Genomic DNA, 13,401 nt, shown 5'->3' with positions numbered 1-13,401 from the left:
ACGCATGTTCAGGCATGTTGTGACAAAGCACATTTTCATGTGTTTTCAGGCATTTGGTGACAAAGCACATTTATGATTTCAGGGCTTTGATGACAACACGCGTGTTCACGTGTATTGCAACAAGATGCATTTTCACATGTTTTCAGGTGTTTGGAGACAACACCCCAGGTGTGGACACCTCTGAACACCTGTGTTGTGACAATACACAATTTCAAGTGTTTTCAGGGGGTTGGCAATAACACACGTGTTCACTCGTGTTCACACACGTTCAGCTTATGGAAGCAATACGTGTTCACGTGTGGAGGTGTGTGGCTGCAACATGCCTGTTCACATATGAGGTGGCAAAACATGTTCACACATGTTCAGGCATGTGGCGGCAACACGTGTTCACAGGTGTGGAGCCATTTGGTGGCAAGACATGTTTACAAGTGTAGAGGTGTGTATCGGGAACACTCACGTTCTCACGTGTTCTGCTTTGTGCTGGCCACATGCCTGTTCATGGATGTGTCAGCAACACATGATTCCGCCTGCGGCAGTAACACAAGCATTCATGTCTGTGGCAGCATGTGGCAGTAATGTGTGTTCACACGTGTGGCGGCTACCCCCATGTTCACGCCTGTTCAGGCATGTGGCAGCTACATGCATGTTCGGGTGTGTGGTGGCAACACACGTGCTCAGGCCTGAGGCCTGAACATGTTCAGGCGTCCAGTGGCAATAGCCTTGTCCTTACGTGTGGTGGTAAGAGACATTTTCACGTGTGGTTGAAATGTGTCTGTTCAGGCATGTGGCAGCGACACCCGTGTGGCATTCATTTCTGCACCTCGAGACATTTTTCCTCATATTCTGACCTGGTCTTCTGTCTGTCTCTGCTCTGCGTCACTGCTGCTCGCTCCTTTTTGTTCAAATGCCTTTCAACTTAAGCTCCCACCTCACTCAGCGGTGGTTCTGGCTGTTACACGTAGCCTTGCTTCTTGCATTTTTGCTCAATTGCCATTCCAATTTCCCCTTCGTTACTGAAACCTGCTTTGCAAAAAAACATGGAAAAACATCTCCCGCTCTGACACAAGACCAGTGATGTTTTATTCTCATATATTCATCAAGAAGAACATCCAGGTTAGTCCCATAAAGCCAGTGATCATATATGTCAGTAATAAAAGGATATGGTACCCTCAAGAATAAGTCATCGGTTCACTGCTTCAAGATACCCAGAAGTATTATCACAAATATTATCACTGCTCCAGTTTTCTGAGTCTGACAGGTATTTCTAAGTCTGAGGAAAACGAATGCCAACGAAGTAATGCCGTCAGCCAATTCTCAATTGTCAGAAACACTCCGTAGCCAATAACTTAGGCTCAGGGGAGGATCTCAGTTGAGTAGTAATTTATTCAGGATTGCAATGGCGGGCGTCCCACAAGCAGGAGCACGCCTTCTGGTTCTAAAACACAGTTTATATACATTTTGATGACAGGACCCTCCCCTGTTTCCCCACTGAGTGGGTAATCCAGGTTCGCAGACAATGCATGGCCTTCAGTTGCTGGCCTGTTAAATTTCAAATTTCTTTTGACTTTTTTTTACTGTTTGAAGTGGTAGTGTTCACTTATCTGGCTTGACTTAACATCGTGATTTTCACCTTATTGTTCTAAGGAGTCTGGTTGTCTGCATTTTACAAGGTCGCCTGCTAAGTTTTCTTATCACTGCAAGCATATCTCAATACCCCATTCCTTACCTTTAAACAATGTAACTCTGCAAAATCAACATTTTTATTCCCACACAACACTCTACATCCAACTTGTCTTTAAAACAAACAAACAAACAAACAAAAAAAAACCAGAATTCATTCCCCTTCATTTTTGTCCCCACTATTGTTTGCAGCCTTGGGAAAACGGCCATTTAAAAAATACAAAATCATGAAATCTTTTAGGTTGCAGCAACAAATCAAAGTCCCAGCCACTGTATAGTAAACCAAATCATAGCACCAGGATGCTAGGCAAACGATTTCCAGTTCAGTGGGCAACCCTGTGATTGTAGTGAGGTCCGAAAAGAAAAGGTTGAATTGTGCACCTCTTCTGGGTACTCCCTGGTGTTGCCAAGTTTCTGAGCATCTTTGGAAGCTGCTACATCACTGGTTGCACAGTGGACATCCTAACTCAAGTCCCCAGGACACCCCCTTACAGACAGCCTGGGATGACAGCTCATCTCCCTCTCTAGCAGGCTTGCAGTGTTCTGCAACAAACTTTCACCCCACGCCATTCACAGACGAATCAATGCATGTTCTTAATCCCACCTTACTGATTTGTCAGCAGCTCCAGCTGGTAACTGCTCTCCTCTTCAATGGGAAAGACGAACGCAGACGTTTTCCTGATCAGCCTTCATAGTTTGGAACTACCAGTTGAGTTTTGCTTATTAAACTGCTATGAATAGCTGCAAACTTCCAAAAAGCAAAAGCACTATTAAACTTGTGGCAAAAAGATTTCGACCTCTTAATTCAACCCTGCTGGTAACAAGTCCACGCTTGCTTACTTAACACCTCATCTCTTTTCATTCGTTACCAAGTCTGCCAAATCAGCCCTTCTGTTCCTATTTCCTCCAGTTCCTCTCCTTGTGGTTATCTGAGGCAGAAACTCTCGTAGGAAGTCGTGTCTTCTCATAGCACAGAGCTGAGCCTAGAGCTCCCAGATCTCTCCTCTTCTTTTTAGGATGTTCACATGGAGCACTTCATGTAGAAGAGTTGAGCTTTCCCACTCGGTTGAGTGGGAACAAATACAGCGCATCCAGAGCAAGTTATGTTAGTCACTCCCTCATTATCCATACCTGTCACCTCCAAGAAAATAATGCTCCCTCTTGTAACTTTCTTTAAATACCCCCTGCTTGTAACTCTAGTTCATCTAGCTCAGCAGTTCTGACAAATAAGCCAATTGCCAGCCATAATCATCACCCAATTAAACTGCCATGCCAACTGGGAGGGATTTATTACCTCAGGACTTTGAAGACCTCCAACATAACATAGGAAGAAAGACGTTAAGTAGGAATTTCTAGGAATATTTATTCCTCAGCGGACAAAAAGGCATCCAACAAATCAATAGAAATACCATAATTAAAAACAAAGTTTACTGAAATATTTGTCTCAAGAATACATACAAGCCTGTGACACTCATTATCTTCTGTTGTCATTCAGATGTGATTGTAGTGAGCTCCGAAAAGAAAAGATTGAATTGTGCACCTCTTCTGGGTACTCCCTGGTGTTGCCAAGTTTCTGAGCATCTTTGGAAGTTGCTATATCGCTGGTTGCACAGTGGACATCCTAACTCATATCCCCAGTGTTCACGCATGTTCGCGTATGTTTAGGTGTGTTGAGGCAAAACGCATTATCACGCATTATCACACCTTTTGAGGCATTTGGTGACATTACATGTATTCACACATGCTCAGGCGTGTTGTGATGAAACACATTTTTCAAGACTTTTCAGGCATAGGGTGATAACACGTGTTCTCATGTGTTCACGTGTGTTCATGTGTGTTGTGACTAAATGCATTTTCAAGCATTTTCCAGACACTTGGTGACAGCATGCGTGTTCACACATGTTCAGGCATGTTGTGACAAAACGCATTTTCACACATTGTCAAGCATAGGGTGACAACACACGTGTTCATGCATGTTCAGGTGTGTTGTGACAAAATGCATTTTCACGTGTTTTCAGACATGGGGGAGAGAATGAGGAAAAAGAAAAAAAAGGTACTATTTGTGGTTTAAGATAAGGACAGTTTAATAGGACAGAAAAGGAGGGGAAAATAATAATGATAATAACAATAATGATGATGACGAGGGAATATTGTGGGAACAAAAATGTTTTTGCACAGAGTTACATTGTTTAGAAGGAAGGAATGTGGTATTGAGATATGCTTGCAGTAATAAAAAAGCTTAACAGACGAGCTTGTAAAATACAGACAACCAAACTCCTTAGAGCAACTAGGCGAAAATCATGATGTAAGAAACATTACCACCTCAAAGAGTAAAAAAGGTCAGAAGAAATTTGACTTATAGCAGGCCGGCAACTGAAAGCCATGTATTGTCTGTGGAGCACCGGATAGATTGTGAACCTGGATTACCCAGTCAATGGGGAAACAGGGGAGGGTCCCAGTCGTCGAGAAAAAAAAAAATGTATATAAACTGTGTTATGAAACTAGCAGGTGCGCTCCTGCTTGTGGGACGCCCGCCATTGCAATCGCAAATAAAATTGCTACTTCACTGAGATCCTCGCCTGAGCCTGTTATTGGCTACGGAGTGTTTCTCAGAATTTGGGGGCTCGTCCAGGATCCAGTCACCTACCGGGGAGCCCGACCGCCGCAGCAGCAGGAAGGCATGCCCCGCTGATTTCAGTGGTCTTGTACATCAACGGTGGTGGTTCTGCAGAGGGCTGACAGAGGGCCCGAGACTGGTTAAAGAGGCAGGATCCATGAAGTAGTGGGGAAGGGAAGAAGGTAGGCACTCCACATTTGAGAATTGATCCGGTAACTCTGTGCACAGACCAAGGTAAGAAATATTAAGTATTCCCTTGGGGGTTGGGTGAGACTGTGTGATGTGTGATTGAGACGTACTTTTGTACGAAGCGAGTGTGGAGTCCTGATCCACGGTTCCGTAGCTCCGTGAGGGGCGTGGGCCAGAGACAGACAAAGCACGAGATAATAGAGAGAAAGGAAGAGTCTCAGGAAATTTGGTGTACAGTACCCCTTGCACAGTGAAGTGCTTGGCAGTACACCCCCATTTTCCAGAATCGGAATGTTAGTGTGTGGTACCCTGCAGGAGGGAAATTTCTGTAGCAGCACACTGACAAGTCTAGGAGAAATGGGAAATATGGGTTCCAGGGGACAGGGAGATATCCTTGGGGGAGTGCCTACCAACCGTCCTTTAGGAAGGATGCTGAGAAATTGGAAGAATAACCCCAAAACTAAGGAAAAAGATAGGAAGAAAATGTTTAAATATTGTGTATCAGTCTGGACAAAAGAACCAATTAAAGGAACTCCAGTATTTTGGCCAAAATACAGGTCTGACAAAGATTGGGTATGTCAGGCCTTAAATATTTATAACAAATTTCCATTTTCGGAAGATGAATCAGAGTATGCAGCTTGTTGGGTACAAGGAACAAATTTGGTTTTGAGCAAAAATCAGAATAAAGAAGGAAAGAAAGAGGAAGAGACAAATAGTAAATGGGACCTCTTAGACAACTTGCCTCCTCCTTATAACCCCCAAGCTGCAGCAGCAGCAGCGGCTGCTGTAGTAGCTTCTCTGAAAGAAGAGACAGGAACTGTAAATAACATTAGCTCTGGGAACAGGAGATACCCCAGACTTGTAAAAGAATTGGAACAATGTAAAAAAGACCTTGAGAATTTTCCATTCCCTGATACTAATACTACTAACACCACTGAAGCTGCTATGTATCCTCTCAGTAAAGTTCTGCTGGGACCTGAACAGATAGGATATGTAAATGCCCCCATTACTAGTGGAGAAGTACAAAATTTTAAAAAGGAAATGAAATCTCTGATTGAGGACCCCATTGGATTAGCAGAACAGTTAGATCAGTTTTTGCGACCCAATTTATATTGCTGGGGAGAAATGATGGCAATTCTGAATCTGCTATTCTCAGGGGAAGAACAAGGAATGATTAGAAGAGCAACAATGAGGGAACGGGGAAGGGATCATCCTCCAGGAGATGGCGTGATTCCAGCAGAGCAAAAATTTCCAAATGTGTACCCTAACTGGGACAACAATAATGTGCAGCATAGGGGTTAACATGAGAGAGTTGAGAGAAATGGTAATTAGAGGAATTAGAGAAGCAGTACCTAAGTCTCAGAATTTTATTAAAGCCTTTGAGGTTCAGCAGAATAAAGATGAAACTCCAAGTGATTTCTTGGAAAGGCTCAGGGACAGGATGCGAAAGTATTCAGGAATAAATCCTGACAACCCAGTAGTGCAGGGGTTTTTGAAGGTTAATTTTGTGATGAAAGCATGGCCGGACATACAAAGGAAACTTCAGAAACTGGAGGGGTGGAACGAACAGCCGTTAGAAAAGCTTTTGATGGAAGCCCAGAAAGTGTATGTTAGAAGGGAAGATGAAAAGCAGAAACAGAAGGCAAAAATGATGATCTCCACAGTGAATCAAGTGATGGGATAGAGAATGGGGAACCAACGGGAAAAGAATTTTCAAGAAAGACAAGGATTGGGATGGAATCAAGAAGAAAAAGGAAACAGGAATGTGAAATCAAAGTGGCCACTTCCTCCTGAGCCACAGCACTCACAATATATAAAACAAGTGATGCACAATGCAATTGCTCACCACCCACTGAATGATGCCAAGCCATATCCTGAGCAGCACCCCTCCCCAGTCAACCACCCTAGTTTATTTTTCTACATGATGTCATATGGTATGGACAGTCATATAGTATATCCCTTTGACCAGTTTGTGTCAACTGTCCTGGTTGTGTCCCCTCCCAGCTTCGTGTGCATCCCCAGCCTCCACGCTGGCAGGGAGATATGCGAAGCTGAAAAGTCCTTGACTTAGTGGAAGCACTTCTCTGCAGCATCTAAAACATCAGTGTGTTATCAGCATTATTCTCATCCTAAATGCAAAACACAGCACCATACCAGCCACTCAGAAGAAAGTTAACTCCATCCCAGTCGAAACCATGATATCTGTCCTCTCAGTTGTAATGATTTTGCCATAAGCCTCTGCACTTCAAAAGCAGCTTTTGAAACTACCATATCAGCTTATTTAGCCCCTTGAAAAATTAGGTGCTAATTACGTGCTAAGTATTCTTATAAGAAAAGAGCTTCTTATCACTAGGTTGTGTAAGCTAGTCATAGCCTGGGAAAGATTGACGGATGAAATAAATAGCTGTTGAGAACTGTTAGAGAATTTTCAGCTATCCCTAACCTCTTTCTTTTATTGGTATGAGGCTGACTTAATGATAACTGTGACAATGTCCTCATGGATTTTTGTGCTCAGCAATGTTCCTGGCAGCTGTCAAATGTATTATGTTTTTATTGTTAATTAGTTTCTGTTCCCTTCTTCTATGATCTGTGTGTTTGCAGCAAAGTGTGTATCTTTAAGATGGCAAGAACCAAAGAAAATTGTGAATAAACTCAGTCTTCTGAATAAGAAACCAGAATATCTTGAATAAGAAACCAGAATATCTGCAGAAGCTTGATTCTTAGGTACTGTCTTCCTACTACAGCACTAGTTTGTCCTCTATGGGACCAAGATTTTTCTCTCTATATATATATTTTTAAGGCTATTACTTGCGTCCTTCTGTACTTTGGCAAACTGCTGCTGCTGTCACTCGCCAGTTTTTTTGGGGAAAATTTGAGGCATCTGTGATTTTTTTTTTAGAGTTTTCTAGAGGTTACCTGTGACCACCCAATTTTTCCCTTTCATGTGGGAGGATAATCCTCCAGAAGGGAAGGCGTGAGCATTGTGGTGTTTTTACTTTGCTTTTGTGGTGGTTTACCATACTTTGTATGATGCCAGTTAACAAGGAGAAGTTGAAATCCTTCCAGACTGCTTGGTAGTGAATGTTTCTCTGTCTTGTCAAACTTGTTAGACTCAGGTACATGCCTGTTACGAGAAATGCAAAATCCATCAGCATAAATTGGGGCATGTGCTTTCTTCAGGCTTCACAGACTTTTCCAAATACTTCATTTGAAGCTTCTAATCATTAGCTAACCGTTACATGGATCTGGATTCTTAAACAACCAGATAAAAGATTAATTTTTATTCTCCTAAACGGGGGTGGGGGTGGGGGAAAGAAGTGAATTCTACTACTCTCTTAAGCTACTATCATCTCTTCCTCTAAGCATTGTCTTTACCATCAGACCTGCTTTCTGCTTGAACTTATCTTCCTTGTGTTCATTAATCTCTTTTGCTCAATTTAACTCATTCTGGAGTTTTCTTTTTGAAGCCTTTATCTTCTAATTTTTTTTTTTGCTAGGTCATTTCTACAAGGCCTTCTACAGGCAGCTGATAGCAGCCCCGCAATCACAGGCCTTGGTTATCATGGGGGATTTCAACTACACTTATATTTGCTGGAAGGCTTACTCAGCTGCCATTCGCAGTCCAGGAGGTTCCTCCAGTGCACTGATTGTAACTTCCTGATGTAAATGGTGGATGTGCTAACTAGGAGAGGAGAGCTGCTGGATCTTGTTCTCACTAACAAGGAAGAACTGGTTGAAGCAGTGAAGGTTGAGGGCAGCCTTGGTTGCAGTGACCACGAGATGGTGGAGTTCAGGATCTCATGTGGCAGGAAGAGAATACCAAGCAGAATCGCAACCCTGGACTTCAGTAGGGCCAACTTTGGCCTTTTCAAACAGTTTCTAAGGGAAAACCCATGGGACAGTATACTTGAAGGTAAAAGGGCCCAAGATAGTTGGTTAGCATTCAAAGACTGCTTCTTCCGAGCTCAAGATCAGAGCATCCCAACAGGTAGGAAATCAAGAAAGAGAGCTAGGAGACCTGCATGGTTAAACAGGGAACTTCTGGGCAAATTCAAGTGGAAGAGGAGAGTCTACAGATCATGGATGGAGGGGTTGGACACTTAGGAGGATTGTAAGACTGTTGTCAGAGGATGTAGGGAGGCAACTAGGAAAGCTAAGGCCTCCTTAGAATTAAACCTTGAGAGAGGGGTCAAGGACAACAGAAAGGCCTTCTGCAAATACATTGTGGTTAAAACTAACACTAGAGGCAATGTAGGTCCACCGATGAATGGGGTGGGTACCCTGGTGACAGAAGATAAAGAGAAGGCAGAGTTACTGAATGCCTTCTTTATGTCTGTCTATAATGCCAGAGGCTGTCCTGAGGAGCCCTGTACCCCTGAGGCCCCAGAGGAAGTCAGGATAAAGGAGGAGTTTGTCTTGGTTGATGAGGACTGGGTTAAGGACCAATTAAACAAGTTGGACGTCCGTAAATCCATGGGTCCTGATGGGATGCACCCGCAGGTGCTGATGGAGCTGGTGGAAGTCATTGCTAGGCCACTCCATCATCTTTGGTAAGTCATGGGGAATGGGAGAGGTGCCTGAGGACTGGAGGAAAGCAAATGTCACTCTGGTCTTCAAAAAGAGCAGGAAGGAGGACCCGGGTAACTATAGGCAGGTCAGCCTCACTTCCATCCCTGGAAAGGTGATGGAACATCTTATCCTTGGCATTGTCTCTAGGCATATCAAGGATAAAATGGTCATTAGGGGCAGTCAACATGGCTTCACCAAGGGGAAGTCATGCTTAACCAACCTGATAGCCTTTTATGAAAACATAACCAGGTGGATAGATGATGGAAAAGCAGTGGATGTGGTCTATCTTGATTTCAGTAAAGCCTTTGACACCATCTCCCACAGCATCCTCACAGCTAAACTGAGGAAGTGTGGTCTGGACAATCAGGTAGTGAGGTGGACTGTGAACTGGCTGAAGGAAAGAAGCCAGAGAGTTGTGGTCAGTGGGATGGAGGCTAGTTTGAGGCCTGTATCTAGTGGAGTCCCTCAAGGGTCAGTACCGGGACCAGTACTATTCAGTCAGTGACTTGGATGAGGGAATAGAGTGCACCGTCAGCAAATTTGCTGATGACACTAAACTGGGAGGAATGGCTGGTGAGAAAAATCTCAATAATTTTCTTCAGACAGGATATTCTGTGAAGCTATTTTATTCGCGACTGCAATGGCAGGCTTCCTGCCAATTAGGAGCGCATTACAGTAAACATATCATAACCTTTTATTCCCTGTTACCTGACACCTGATCACCTCCCCTGTTTCCTCATTGGCTGAGTACTACAGGTTCACAAGCTACTCGATGCTCCTCTATACCATATATGTACAATTTTTTTTGATCAACCCTTTAATTTCTCTTTTTTTTTTTTTTCTTTTTTCCTCCTTTCTTATGTTTTGAGAACTTGTGATCTTGGTTTTACTGTTCTCACACTGCTCATCCTGTTTTTCTCAAGCTTCTACCTTATTTTGGAATAGTGAGGCCTTCTACTGTCCACTTATCTACTTAGCATTTCTCCTTTTTATGACTACACAACTACCTTTGAAAACTAACCTTTAGTTGTCTACTGCAAAAACACAACTTAGTTTCTCACAGGCTGACACACCAGAAGGCTGTGCTGCCATCCAGCGGGACCTAGACAGGCTGGAGAGTTTGGTGGGGAGAAATTTAATGAAATACAACAAGGGCAAGTGTAGAGTCCTGCATCTGGACAAGAACAACTCCAGACACCAGTATAAGTTGGGGACCTGTTGGAGAGCAGCCTAGGGGAAAGGGACCTGGGGGTCCTGGTGGACTGCAGGATGACCACGAGCCAGCACTGTGCCCTTGTGGCCAAGAAGGCCAATGGCATCCTGGGGTGTATTAGAAAGGAGTGTGATTAGTAGGTCAAGAGAGGTTCTCCTCCCCCTCTACTCTGTCCTGGTGAGACCATGCCTGGAATATTGTGTCCAGTTCTGGGCCCCTCAGTTCAAGAATGACAGGGAACTGCTTGAGAGAGTCCAGTGCAGAGCCATGATGATGATTAAGGGAGTGGAGCATCTCCCTTATGAGGAAAGGCTGAGGGAGCTGTGTTTCTTTAGCTTGGAGAAGAGGAGACTGAGGGGTGACCTTATTAATGTTTATAAATATGTAAAGGGTGAGTGTCAGGAAGACGGAGCCAGGCTCTTCTCAGTGACATCTAGTGATAAGACAAGGGGCAATGGGTGCAGGCTGGAAGGAGGTTCCACTTAAATATGAGACGAAACTTTTTCACAGTGAGGGTGACAGAGCACTGGAACAGGCTGCCCAGGGGGGTTGTGGAATCTCCTTCTCTGGAGACATTCAAAACATGCCTGGACGAGTTCCTGTGTAACCTGGTCTAGATGTTCCTGCTCCAGCAGGGGGGTTGGACTAGATGATCTTTCAAGGTCCATTCCAATCCCTAACATTCTGTGATTCTGTGATTTTCCTTCTCCAGTCTCCACCTTCCCTCTCCCTCTCCCTCTCCCTCTCCCTCTCCCTCTCCCTCTCCCTCTCCCTCTCCCTCTCCCTCTCCCTCTCCCTCTCCCTCTCCCTCTCCCTCTCCCTCTCCCTCTCCCTCTCCCTCTCCCTCTCCCCTCCCTCTCCCTCTCCCTCTCCCTCTCCCTCTCCCTCTCCCCTCCCTCTCCCTCTCCCTCTCCCTCTCCCTCTCCCTCTCCCTCTCCCTCTCCCTCTCCCTCTCCCTCTCCCTCTCCCTCTCCCTCTCCCTCTCCCTCTCCCTCTCCCTCTCCCTCTCCCTCTCCCCATTCTTATTCTATTTCTTCTTATAGGCAAATACTTTTGGGGTAAGTTTTTGGGTTTTTTCTTTTTTTTTTTTTTCTTTTTAACTTAAGATTTTATTTTAATGGGTATGAATTTTCAATGTGTGTGAAACACATGAGAAGGAAATGCTACAAAAATAAAGTCAAGAGGAGAAAAGTGGTTAACTTGAAATATGTAAGAGAATTTTCGTGAGAGGAATCAAACATATTTAGGCTAAATTAAAGCCTGAGACAGATATCTACTTCTGATGTGGAGAGCTAAAGAAGTAGTCTTGCTTAGATTTTTAAAGCATGGCAGTTCACAAGCTGTCACATCTGCAAATACTTAGAATGAGCTAGATGCTCTCTGCCTTATGTTTGTCTCACTCAGTAATGAGATAAATAGCACCTAAAGGGGAAATGGCGCTTCCAGATTCAGTTCCTGGATGAATGATGTGTGTTCTCTGTTGTCTGAAAAAGTAGATCTTTTTACCTGGGTGCAATAAGCCAGTTCAGGAGAGAGACTGCTTTTATTCAGGCCTGGGTGCTCGGTACAAATCAAGCACACCCATTGCCGGCTTCTACATTACATTTATACAGTAAATTCATGCATCCTCTACTACATAAATGATACTTGATTATAGAGATGCTCAATTAAGCATAGACAATAACACTTCACTTCCAAGGGAGAGTTTGTTACAACTATCTCCCCACTTTTTGAGGCTTAATCATGGTTTTTCTTTAAAAAAACCCTAAGTCTCAAACCATTCCTTTACATCTCCTTGGGATGGAAAGAGGTATACATTCAACCAAACAACAAGTAATCATCAGAATGACTTTCGATGTCTTGATGTCAACATGACAATTTCAGTATCCCAGTTCTGCCACTTAATTAGGTAGGAGTCTCTGATGCAGGGTGATACCTCAAGTTTTGTGTTCTCTATTGTTTCTTTTACTACCACCTTTATTTGGAGGTATTAGATAGCACTGTTCAAAGAACCTAATAGAATTGTATTGCAGTATCTTTCCTTCTCCCCTCAACCCCTTATTCCTTTAGCTATATTTTTGTCGAATTTTTACAAAGTCCCTGCTTGGGGTTAGTCATGCACTGTTCATATTTTCTCAGGAAACTGTCTTCTCTTCTTAATTCGGACGTTTTCTGCATTTTATGTCTAAATTTTGTAATTTAATTCTTGAATGAAACTTGGCAAACAAAACAAAACAAAACAAAAAACAACAAACAAATCTTCACAGGATGTGTAACTACTCCCATTAGACTGCAGGATTCCAGCAGCCTGGTTAACCTATCTAAGGACCTCACTTTAGTTTGGGACTTTTTTTGGCTGTGACTTGGGGGTCTAAATACTGTACCATTTAGCCCAAAGAGATCTGAAAGTGAAAATTATAAATCATCATAAACCACCTTGAAAATATGAATGTTACCCTTTAGCAGAGGCTAGTACAAACCTTTGTTACTTCAAGGAAGTTTTGTGTGGTACCTTTTTGCTGTCAACCTATACCACACAAATATCTCTAACCATTGCTATAAATGTACATTATGTTCACAGACTACATCAAGAAGACCTTGTGTATTATCACAGGAGGCAAGAAAAGAAATGGCAGTTCTACTAAATGAACAGGAGGAGTTAGTGATTTGGAAAATATTACAGTAATTATGATAAAGCTGCTGGTGTTTTTGAAGTTGTATTTGCAAATTGAAAATTCTATTGATAAATGAAAATTAAGGAGCTTTAGCTGTAGTGAGTTTACAGTGTAGCAGATGGCTATTTAAAAAAAATCCATCTGTGTGTGTTTAATGTTAAAAGAAATAAATGTTTTAGAAGAAACATCTCTCTCTCACTCTTTCTCTTTCTCTTTCTCTTTCTCTTTCTCTTTCTCTTTCTCTTTCTCTTTCTCTTTCTCTTTTCTTTCTCTTTCTCTTTCTCTTTCTCTTCTCTTTCTCTTTCTCTTTCTCTTTCTCTTTCTCTTTCTCTTTCTCTTTCTCTTTCTCTTTCTCTTTCTCTTTCTCTCTCTCTCTCTCTTTCTCTTTCTCCTTTCTCTTTCTCTTTCTCTTTCTCTTTCTCTTTCTCTTTCTCTTTCTCTTTCTCTCTCTCTCTCTC

This window comes from Anser anser, assembly GCF_964211835.1.
Source record: "Anser anser genome assembly, chromosome: 2".
Taxonomy (NCBI): Eukaryota; Metazoa; Chordata; class Aves; order Anseriformes; family Anatidae; genus Anser; species Anser anser.
This window is presented reverse-complemented; position numbering follows the sequence as displayed.